The following is a 7,500-nucleotide window of genomic DNA, read 5'->3' as shown; positions in this document are numbered from 1 at the left end:
GGAGGCCAGTGCCTTATCCATTAGGCCACTGGGGCTGGCCAGGAAAACGTGGATTTCAGAACACTACATACCCAAAACCAAGTGTTTTAACTAACTGCCACTCTGCTAGATCCACATTGTGGCAGCATAAAATAACGAGAATTGTTGGAGTTTGCAATTCTAAGGCAGATGTGAAATTGAAGTAAAGTTTTGAAGAAAAAATGTCATGTCCAACTCAATGGTCCCGAAAAAGAAACAACGTCTAGCAGAGGATGGTTTCGATCCATCGACCTCTGGGTTATGGGCCCAGCACGCTTCCGCTGCGCCACTCTGCTTGTAGTACACCCCAGATGGGACTCTAACCCACAATCCCTGGCTTAGGAGGCCAGTGCCTTATCCATTAGGCTATTTGGGCTGGCCAGGAAAAAGTGGATTTTAGAACACTACATACCCAAAATCAAGTGTTTTAATTAACTGCCACTCTGCTAGATCCACATTGTGGCAGCATAAAATAACGAGAGTTGTTGGAGTTTGCAATTCTAAGGCAGATGTGAAATTGAAGTAAAGTTTTGAAGAAAAAATGTCATGTCCAACTCAATGGTCCCGAAAAAGATACAACGTCTAGCAGAGGATGGTTTCGATCCATCGACCTCTGGGTTATGGGCCCAGCACGCTTCCGCTGCGCCACTCTGCTTGTAGTACACCCCACATGGGACTCTAACCCACAATCCCTGGCTTAGGAGGCCAGTGCCTTATCCATTAGGCTATTTGGGCTGGCCAGGAAAAAGTGGATTTTAGAACACTACATACCCAAAATCAAGTGTTTTAATTAACTGCCACTCTGCTAGATCCACATTGTGGCAGCATAAAATAACGAGAGTTGTTGGAGTTTGCAATTCTAAGGCAGATGTGAAATTGAAGTAAAGTTTTGAAGAAAAAATGTCATGTCCAACTCAATGGTCCCGAAAAAGATACAACGTCTAGCAGAGGATGGTTTCGATCCATCGACCTCTGGGTTATGGGCCAAGCACGCTTCCACTGCACCACTCTGCTTGGATTACAACCCAGATGGGACGCGAACCCACAATCCCTGGTTTAGGAGGCCAGTGCCTTATCCATTAGGCCACTGGGGCTGGCCAAGAAAACGTGGATTTCAGAACACTACATACCCAAAATCAAGTGTTTTAACTAACTGCCACTCTGCTAGATCCACATTGTGGAAGCATAAAATAACGAGAATTGTTGGAGTTTGCAATTCTAAGGCAGATGTGAAATTGAAGTAAAGTTTTGAAGAAAAAATGTCATGTCCAACACAATGGTCTCGAAAAAGATACAATGTCTAGCAGAGGATGGTTTCGATCCATCGACCTCTGGGTTATGGGCCCAGCGCACTTCCGCTGCGCCACTCTGCTTGTAGTACACCCCAGATGGGACTCCAACCCACAATCCCTGGCTTAGGAGGCCAGTGCCTTATCCATTAGGCCACTGGGGCTGGCCAGGAAAACGTGGATTTCAGAACACTACATACCCAAAACCAAGTGTTTTAACTAACTGCCACTCTGCTAGATCCACATTGTGGCAGCATAAAATAACGAGAATTGTTGGAGTTTGCAATTCTAAGGCAGATGTGAAATTGAAGTAAAGTTTTGAAGAAAAAATGTCATGTCCAACTCAATGGTCCCGAAAAAGAAACAACGTCTAGCAGAGGATGGTTTCGATCCATCGACCTCTGGGTTATGGGCCCAGCACGCTTCCGCTGCGCCACTCTGCTTGTAGTACACCCCAGATGGGACTCTAACCCACAATCCCTGGCTTAGGAGGCCAGTGCCTTATCCATTAGGCCACTGGGGCTGGCTAGTAAAATGTGGATTTCAGAACACTACATACCCAAAATCAAGTGTTTTAATTAACTGCCACTCTGCTAGATCCACATTGTGGCAGCATGAAATATCCAGAATTGTAGGAGCTTGCAATGCTGAGGCAGATATAAATTGAAGTCAAGTTTTGAAGAAAAAATGTCATGTCCAACACAATGGTCCCGAAAAAGAGACAATGTCTAGCAGAGGATGGTTTCGATCCATCGACCTCTGGGTTATGGGCCCAGCACGCGTCCGCTGCGCCACTCTGCTTGTAGTACACCCCAGATGGGACTCGAACCCACAATCCCTGGCTTAGGAGGCCAGTGCCTTATCCATTAGGCCACTGGGGCTGGCCAGGAAAACGTGGATTTCAGAACACTACATACCCAAAATCAAGTGTTTTAATTAACTGCCACTCTGCTAGATCCACATTGTGGTAGCATCAAATATCCAGAATTGTAGGAGCTTGCAATGCTGAGGCAGATGTGAAATTGAAGTCAAGTTTTGAAGAAAAAATGTCATGTCCAACTAAATGGTCCCGAAAAAGAGACAATGTCTAGCAGAGGATGGTTTTGATCCATCGACCTCTGGGTTACTGGCCCAGCACGCTTCCGCTGCGCCACTCTGCTTGTAGTACACCCCAGATGGGACTCGAACCCACAATCCCTGGCTTAGGAGGCCAGTGCCTTATCCATTAGGCCACTGGGGCTGGCCAGGAAAACATGGATTTCAGAACACTACATACCCAAAATCAAGTGTTTTAACTAACTGCCACTCTGCTAGATCCACATTGTGGCAGCATAAAATATCCAGAATTGTAGGAGCTTGCAATGCTAAGGCAGATGTGAAATTGAAGTCAAGTTTTGAAGAAAAAATGTCATGTCCAACTAAATGGTCCCGAAAAAGAGACAATGTCTAGCAGAGGATGGTTTCGATCCATCGACCTCTGGGTTACTGGCCCAGCACGCTTCCGCTGCGCCACTCTGCTTGTAGTACACCCCAGATGGGACTCGAACCCACAATCCCTGGCTTAGGAGGCCAGTGCCTTATCCATTAGGCCAATGGGGCTGGCCAGGAAAACATGGATTTCAGAACACTACATACCCAAAATCAAGTGTTTTAACTAACTGCCACTCTGCTAGATCCACATTGTGGCAGCATAAAATATCCAGAATTGTAGGAGCTTGCAATGCTAAGGCAGATGTGAAATTGAAGTCAAGTTTTGAAGAAAAAATGTCATGTCCAACTAAATGGTCCCGAAAAAGAGACAACGTCTAGCAGAGGATGGTTTCTACCCATCGACCTCTGGGTTATGGGCCCAGCACGCTTCCACTGCACCACTCTGCTTGGATTACAACCCAGATGGGACGCGAACCCACAATCCCTGGTTTAGGAGGCCAGTGCCTTATCCATTAGGCCACTGGGGCTGGCCAAGAAAACTTGGATTTCAGAACACTACATACCCAAAATCAAGTGTTTTAACTAACTGCCACTCTGCTAGATCCACATTGTGGCAGCATAAAATAACGAGAATTGTTGGAGTTTGCAATTCTAAGGCAGATGTGAAATTGAAGTAAAGTTTTGAAGAAAAAATGTCATGTCCAACACAATGGTCTCGAAAAAGATACAACGTCTAGCAGAGGAGGGTTTCGATCCATCGACCTCTGGGTTATGGGCCCAGCACTCTTCCGCTGCGCCACTCTGCTTGTAGTACACCCCACATGGGACTCTAACCCACAATCCCTGGCTTAGGAGGCCAGTGCCTTATCCATTAGGCCACTGGGGCTGGCCAGTAAAATGTGGATTTCAGAACACTACATACCCAAAATCAAGTGTTTTAAGTAACTGCCTCTCTGCTAGATCCACATTGTGGCAGCATGAAATATCCAGAATTGTAGGAGCTTGCAATGCTGAGGCAGATATAAATTGAAGTCAAGTTTTGAAGAAAAAATGTCATGTCCAACACAATGGTCTCGAAAAAGAGACAACGTCTAGCAGAGGATGGTTTCGATCCATCGACCTCTGGGTTATGGGCCCAGCACGCTTCCGCTGCGCCACTCTGCTTGTAGTACACCCCAGATGGGACTCGAACCCACAATCCCTGGCTTAGGAGGCCAGTGCCTTATCCATTAGGCCACTGGGGCTGGCCAGGAAAACATGGATTTCAGAACACTACATACCCAAAATCAAGTGTTTTAACTAACTGCCACTCTGCTAGATCCACATTGTGGCAGCATAAAATATCCAGAATTGTAGGAGCTTGCAATGCTAAGGCAGATGTGAAATTGAAGTCAAGTTTTGAAGAAAAAATGTCATGTCCAACTAAATGGTCCCGAAAAAGAGACAACGTCTAGCAGAGGATGGTTTCTATCCATCGACCTCTGGGTTATGGGCCCAGCACGCTTCCACTGCACCACTCTGCTTGGATTACAACCCAGATGGGACACGAACCCACAATCCCTGGTTTAGGAGGCCAGTGCCTTATCCATTAGGCCACTGGGGCTGGCCAAGAAAACGTGGATTTCAGAACACTACATACCCAAAATCAAGTGTTTTAATTAACTGCCACTCTGCTAGATCCACATTGTGGCAGCATAAAATAACGAGAGTTGTTGGAGTTTGCAATTCTAAGGCAGATGTGAAATTGAAGTAAAGTTTTGAAGAAAAAATGTCATGTCCAACTCAATGGTCCCGAAAAAGATACAACGTCTAGCAGAGGATGGTTTCGATCCATCGACCTCTGGGTTATGGGCCCAGCACGCTTCCGCTGCGCCACTCTGCTTGTAGTACACCCCACATGGGACTCTAACCCACAATCCCTGGCTTAGGAGGCCAGTGCCTTATCCATTAGGCCACTGGGGCTGGCTAGTAAAATGTGGATTTCAGAACACTACATACCCAAAATCAAGTGTTTTAATTAACTGCCACTCTGCTAGATCCACATTGTGGCAGCATGAAATATCCAGAATTGTAGGAGCTTGCAATGCTAACGCAGATGTGAAATTGAAGTCAAGTTTTGAAGAAAAAATGTCATGTCCAACTAAATGGTCCCGAAAAAGAGACAACGTCTAGCAGAGGATGGTTTCTATCCATCGACCTCTGGGTTATGGGCCCAGCACGCTTCCACTGCACCACTCTGCTTGGATTACAACCCAGATGGGACGCGAACCCACAATCCCTGGTTTAGGAAGCCAGTGCCTTATCCATTAGGCCACTGGGGCTGGCCAAGAAAACGTGGATTTCAGAACACTACATACCCAAAATCAAATGTTTTAACTAACTGCCACTCTGCTAGATCCACATTGTGGAAGCATAAAATAACGAGAATTGTTGGAGTTTGCAATTCTAAGGCAGATGTGAAATTGAAGTAAAGTTTTGAAGAAAAAATGTCATGTCCAACACAATGGTCTCGAAAAAGATACAATGTCTAGCAGAGGATGGTTTCGATCCATCGACCTCTGGGTTATGGGCCCAGCGCACTTCCGCTGCGCCACTCTGCTTGTAGTACACCCCAGATGGGACTCGAACCCACAATCCCTGGCTTAGGAGGCCAGTGCCTTATCCATTAGGCCACTGGGGCTGGCCAGGAAAACGTGGATTTCAGAACACTACATACCCAAAACCAAGTGTTTTAACTAACTGCCACTCTGCTAGATCCACATTGTGGCAGCATAAAATAACGAGAATTGTTGGAGTTTGCAATTCTAAGGCAGATGTGAAATTGAAGTAAAGTTTTGAAGAAAAAATGTCATGTCCAACTCAATGGTCCCGAAAAAGAAACAACGTCTAGCAGAGGATGGTTTCGATCCATCGACCTCTGGGTTATGGGCCCAGCACGCTTCCGCTGCGCCACTCTGCTTGTAGTACACCCCAGATGGGACTCTAACCCACAATCCCTGGCTTAGGAGGCCAGTGCCTTATCCATTAGGCTATTTGGGCTGGCCAGGAAAAAGTGGATTTTAGAACACTACATACCCAAAATCAAGTGTTTTAATTAACTGCCACTCTGCTAGATCCACATTGTGGCAGCATAAAATAACGAGAGTTGTTGGAGTTTGCAATTCTAAGGCAGATGTGAAATTGAAGTAAAGTTTTGAAGAAAAAATGTCATGTCCAACTCAATGGTCCCGAAAAAGATACAACGTCTAGCAGAGGATGGTTTCGATCCATCGACCTCTGGGTTATGGGCCCAGCACGCTTCCGCTGCGCCACTCTGCTTGTAGTACACCCCACATGGGACTCTAACCCACAATCCCTGGCTTAGGAGGCCAGTGCCTTATCCATTAGGCTATTTGGGCTGGCCAGGAAAAAGTGGATTTTAGAACACTACATACCCAAAATCAAGTGTTTTAATTAACTGCCACTCTGCTAGATCCACATTGTGGCAGCATAAAATAACGAGAGTTGTTGGAGTTTGCAATTCTAAGGCAGATGTGAAATTGAAGTAAAGTTTTGAAGAAAAAATGTCATGTCCAACTCAATGGTCCCGAAAAAGATACAACGTCTAGCAGAGGATGGTTTCGATCCATCGACCTCTGGGTTATGGGCCCAGCACGCTTCCACTGCACCACTCTGCTTGGATTACAACCCAGATGGGACGCGAACCCACAATCCCTGGTTTAGGAGGCCAGTGCCTTATCCATTAGGCCACTGGGGCTGGCCAAGAAAACGTGGATTTCAGAACACTACATACCCAAAATCAAGTGTTTTAACTAACTGCCACTCTGCTAGATCCACATTGTGGAAGCATAAAATAACGAGAATTGTTGGAGTTTGCAATTCTAAGGCAGATGTGAAATTGAAGTAAAGTTTTGAAGAAAAAATGTCATGTCCAACACAATGGTCTCGAAAAAGATACAATGTCTAGCAGAGGATGGTTTCGATCCATCGACCTCTGGGTTATGGGCCCAGCGCACTTCCGCTGCGCCACTCTGCTTGTAGTACACCCCAGATGGGACTCGAACCCACAATCCCTGGCTTAGGAGGCCAGTGCCTTATCCATTAGGCCACTGGGGCTGGCCAGGAAAACGTGGATTTCAGAACACTACATACCCAAAACCAAGTGTTTTAACTAACTGCCACTCTGCTAGATCCACATTGTGGCAGCATAAAATAACGAGAATTGTTGGAGTTTGCAATTCTAAGGCAGATGTGAAATTGAAGTAAAGTTTTGAAGAAAAAATGTCATGTCCAACTCAATGGTCCCGAAAAAGAAACAACGTCTAGCAGAGGATGGTTTCGATCCATCGACCTCTGGGTTATGGGCCCAGCACGCTTCCGCTGCGCCACTCTGCTTGTAGTACACCCCAGATGGGACTCTAACCCACAATCCCTGGCTTAGGAGGCCAGTGCCTTATCCATTAGGCCACTGGGGCTGGCTAGTAAAATGTGGATTTCAGAACACTACATACCCAAAATCAAGTGTTTTAATTAACTGCCACTCTGCTAGATCCACATTGTGGCAGCATGAAATATCCAGAATTGTAGGAGCTTGCAATGCTGAGGCAGATATAAATTGAAGTCAAGTTTTGAAGAAAAAATGTCATGTCCAACACAATGGTCCCGAAAAAGAGACAATGTCTAGCAGAGGATGGTTTCGATCCATCGACCTCTGGGTTATGGGCCCAGCACGCGTCCGCTGCGCCACTCTGCTTGTAGTACA

The 7,500-nt window shown here is 46.0% G+C and overlaps 11 non-coding genes across 11 annotated transcripts in view; all 11 read right to left on the bottom strand.

The window, feature by feature from the left end:
• The window catches only part of trnar-ccu (transfer RNA arginine (anticodon CCU)), a 73-nt gene extending 38 nt beyond the window's left edge, over positions 1 to 35 (bottom strand). The window contains exon 1 of the tRNA in view: positions 1 to 35. This exon is cut by the window's left edge and continues 38 nt beyond it. This is a non-coding gene — a tRNA (tRNA-Arg).
• A 1,363-nt stretch (positions 36 to 1,398) lies between these two features.
• Positions 1,399 to 1,471, bottom strand: trnar-ccu (transfer RNA arginine (anticodon CCU)). The gene has a single exon. It is a non-coding gene; the product is annotated as a tRNA-Arg (tRNA).
• A 286-nt stretch (positions 1,472 to 1,757) lies between these two features.
• On the bottom strand, positions 1,758 to 1,830 carry trnar-ccu (transfer RNA arginine (anticodon CCU)). The gene has a single exon. It is a non-coding gene; the product is annotated as a tRNA-Arg (tRNA).
• Positions 1,831 to 2,115: 285 nt separating this feature from the next.
• trnar-ccu (transfer RNA arginine (anticodon CCU)) lies at positions 2,116 to 2,188 on the bottom strand. The gene has a single exon. It is a non-coding gene; the product is annotated as a tRNA-Arg (tRNA).
• Positions 2,189 to 2,474: 286 nt separating this feature from the next.
• trnar-ccu (transfer RNA arginine (anticodon CCU)) lies at positions 2,475 to 2,547 on the bottom strand. Its single transcript has one exon. It is a non-coding gene; the product is annotated as a tRNA-Arg (tRNA).
• A 286-nt stretch (positions 2,548 to 2,833) lies between these two features.
• On the bottom strand, positions 2,834 to 2,906 carry trnar-ccu (transfer RNA arginine (anticodon CCU)). Its single transcript has one exon. It is a non-coding gene; the product is annotated as a tRNA-Arg (tRNA).
• Positions 2,907 to 3,909: 1,003 nt separating this feature from the next.
• Positions 3,910 to 3,982, bottom strand: trnar-ccu (transfer RNA arginine (anticodon CCU)). The gene has a single exon. It is a non-coding gene; the product is annotated as a tRNA-Arg (tRNA).
• Positions 3,983 to 5,345: 1,363 nt separating this feature from the next.
• trnar-ccu (transfer RNA arginine (anticodon CCU)) lies at positions 5,346 to 5,418 on the bottom strand. Its single transcript has one exon. It is a non-coding gene; the product is annotated as a tRNA-Arg (tRNA).
• Positions 5,419 to 6,781: 1,363 nt separating this feature from the next.
• Positions 6,782 to 6,854, bottom strand: trnar-ccu (transfer RNA arginine (anticodon CCU)). Its single transcript has one exon. It is a non-coding gene; the product is annotated as a tRNA-Arg (tRNA).
• A 286-nt stretch (positions 6,855 to 7,140) lies between these two features.
• On the bottom strand, positions 7,141 to 7,213 carry trnar-ccu (transfer RNA arginine (anticodon CCU)). Its single transcript has one exon. It is a non-coding gene; the product is annotated as a tRNA-Arg (tRNA).
• Positions 7,214 to 7,498: 285 nt separating this feature from the next.
• The window catches only part of trnar-ccu (transfer RNA arginine (anticodon CCU)), a 73-nt gene continuing 71 nt past the window's right edge, over positions 7,499 to 7,500 (bottom strand). Inside the window, exon 1 of the tRNA in view lies at positions 7,499 to 7,500. This exon is cut by the window's right edge and continues 71 nt beyond it. This is a non-coding gene — a tRNA (tRNA-Arg).

The sequence above is a fragment of the Salminus brasiliensis genome, chromosome 16, assembly GCF_030463535.1.
Source record: "Salminus brasiliensis chromosome 16, fSalBra1.hap2, whole genome shotgun sequence".
Lineage (NCBI taxonomy): Eukaryota > Metazoa > Chordata > Actinopteri > Characiformes > Bryconidae > Salminus > Salminus brasiliensis.
Note: the sequence above shows the minus strand (reverse complement) of the source record. Positions and strands in the feature narration are given on the sequence as shown.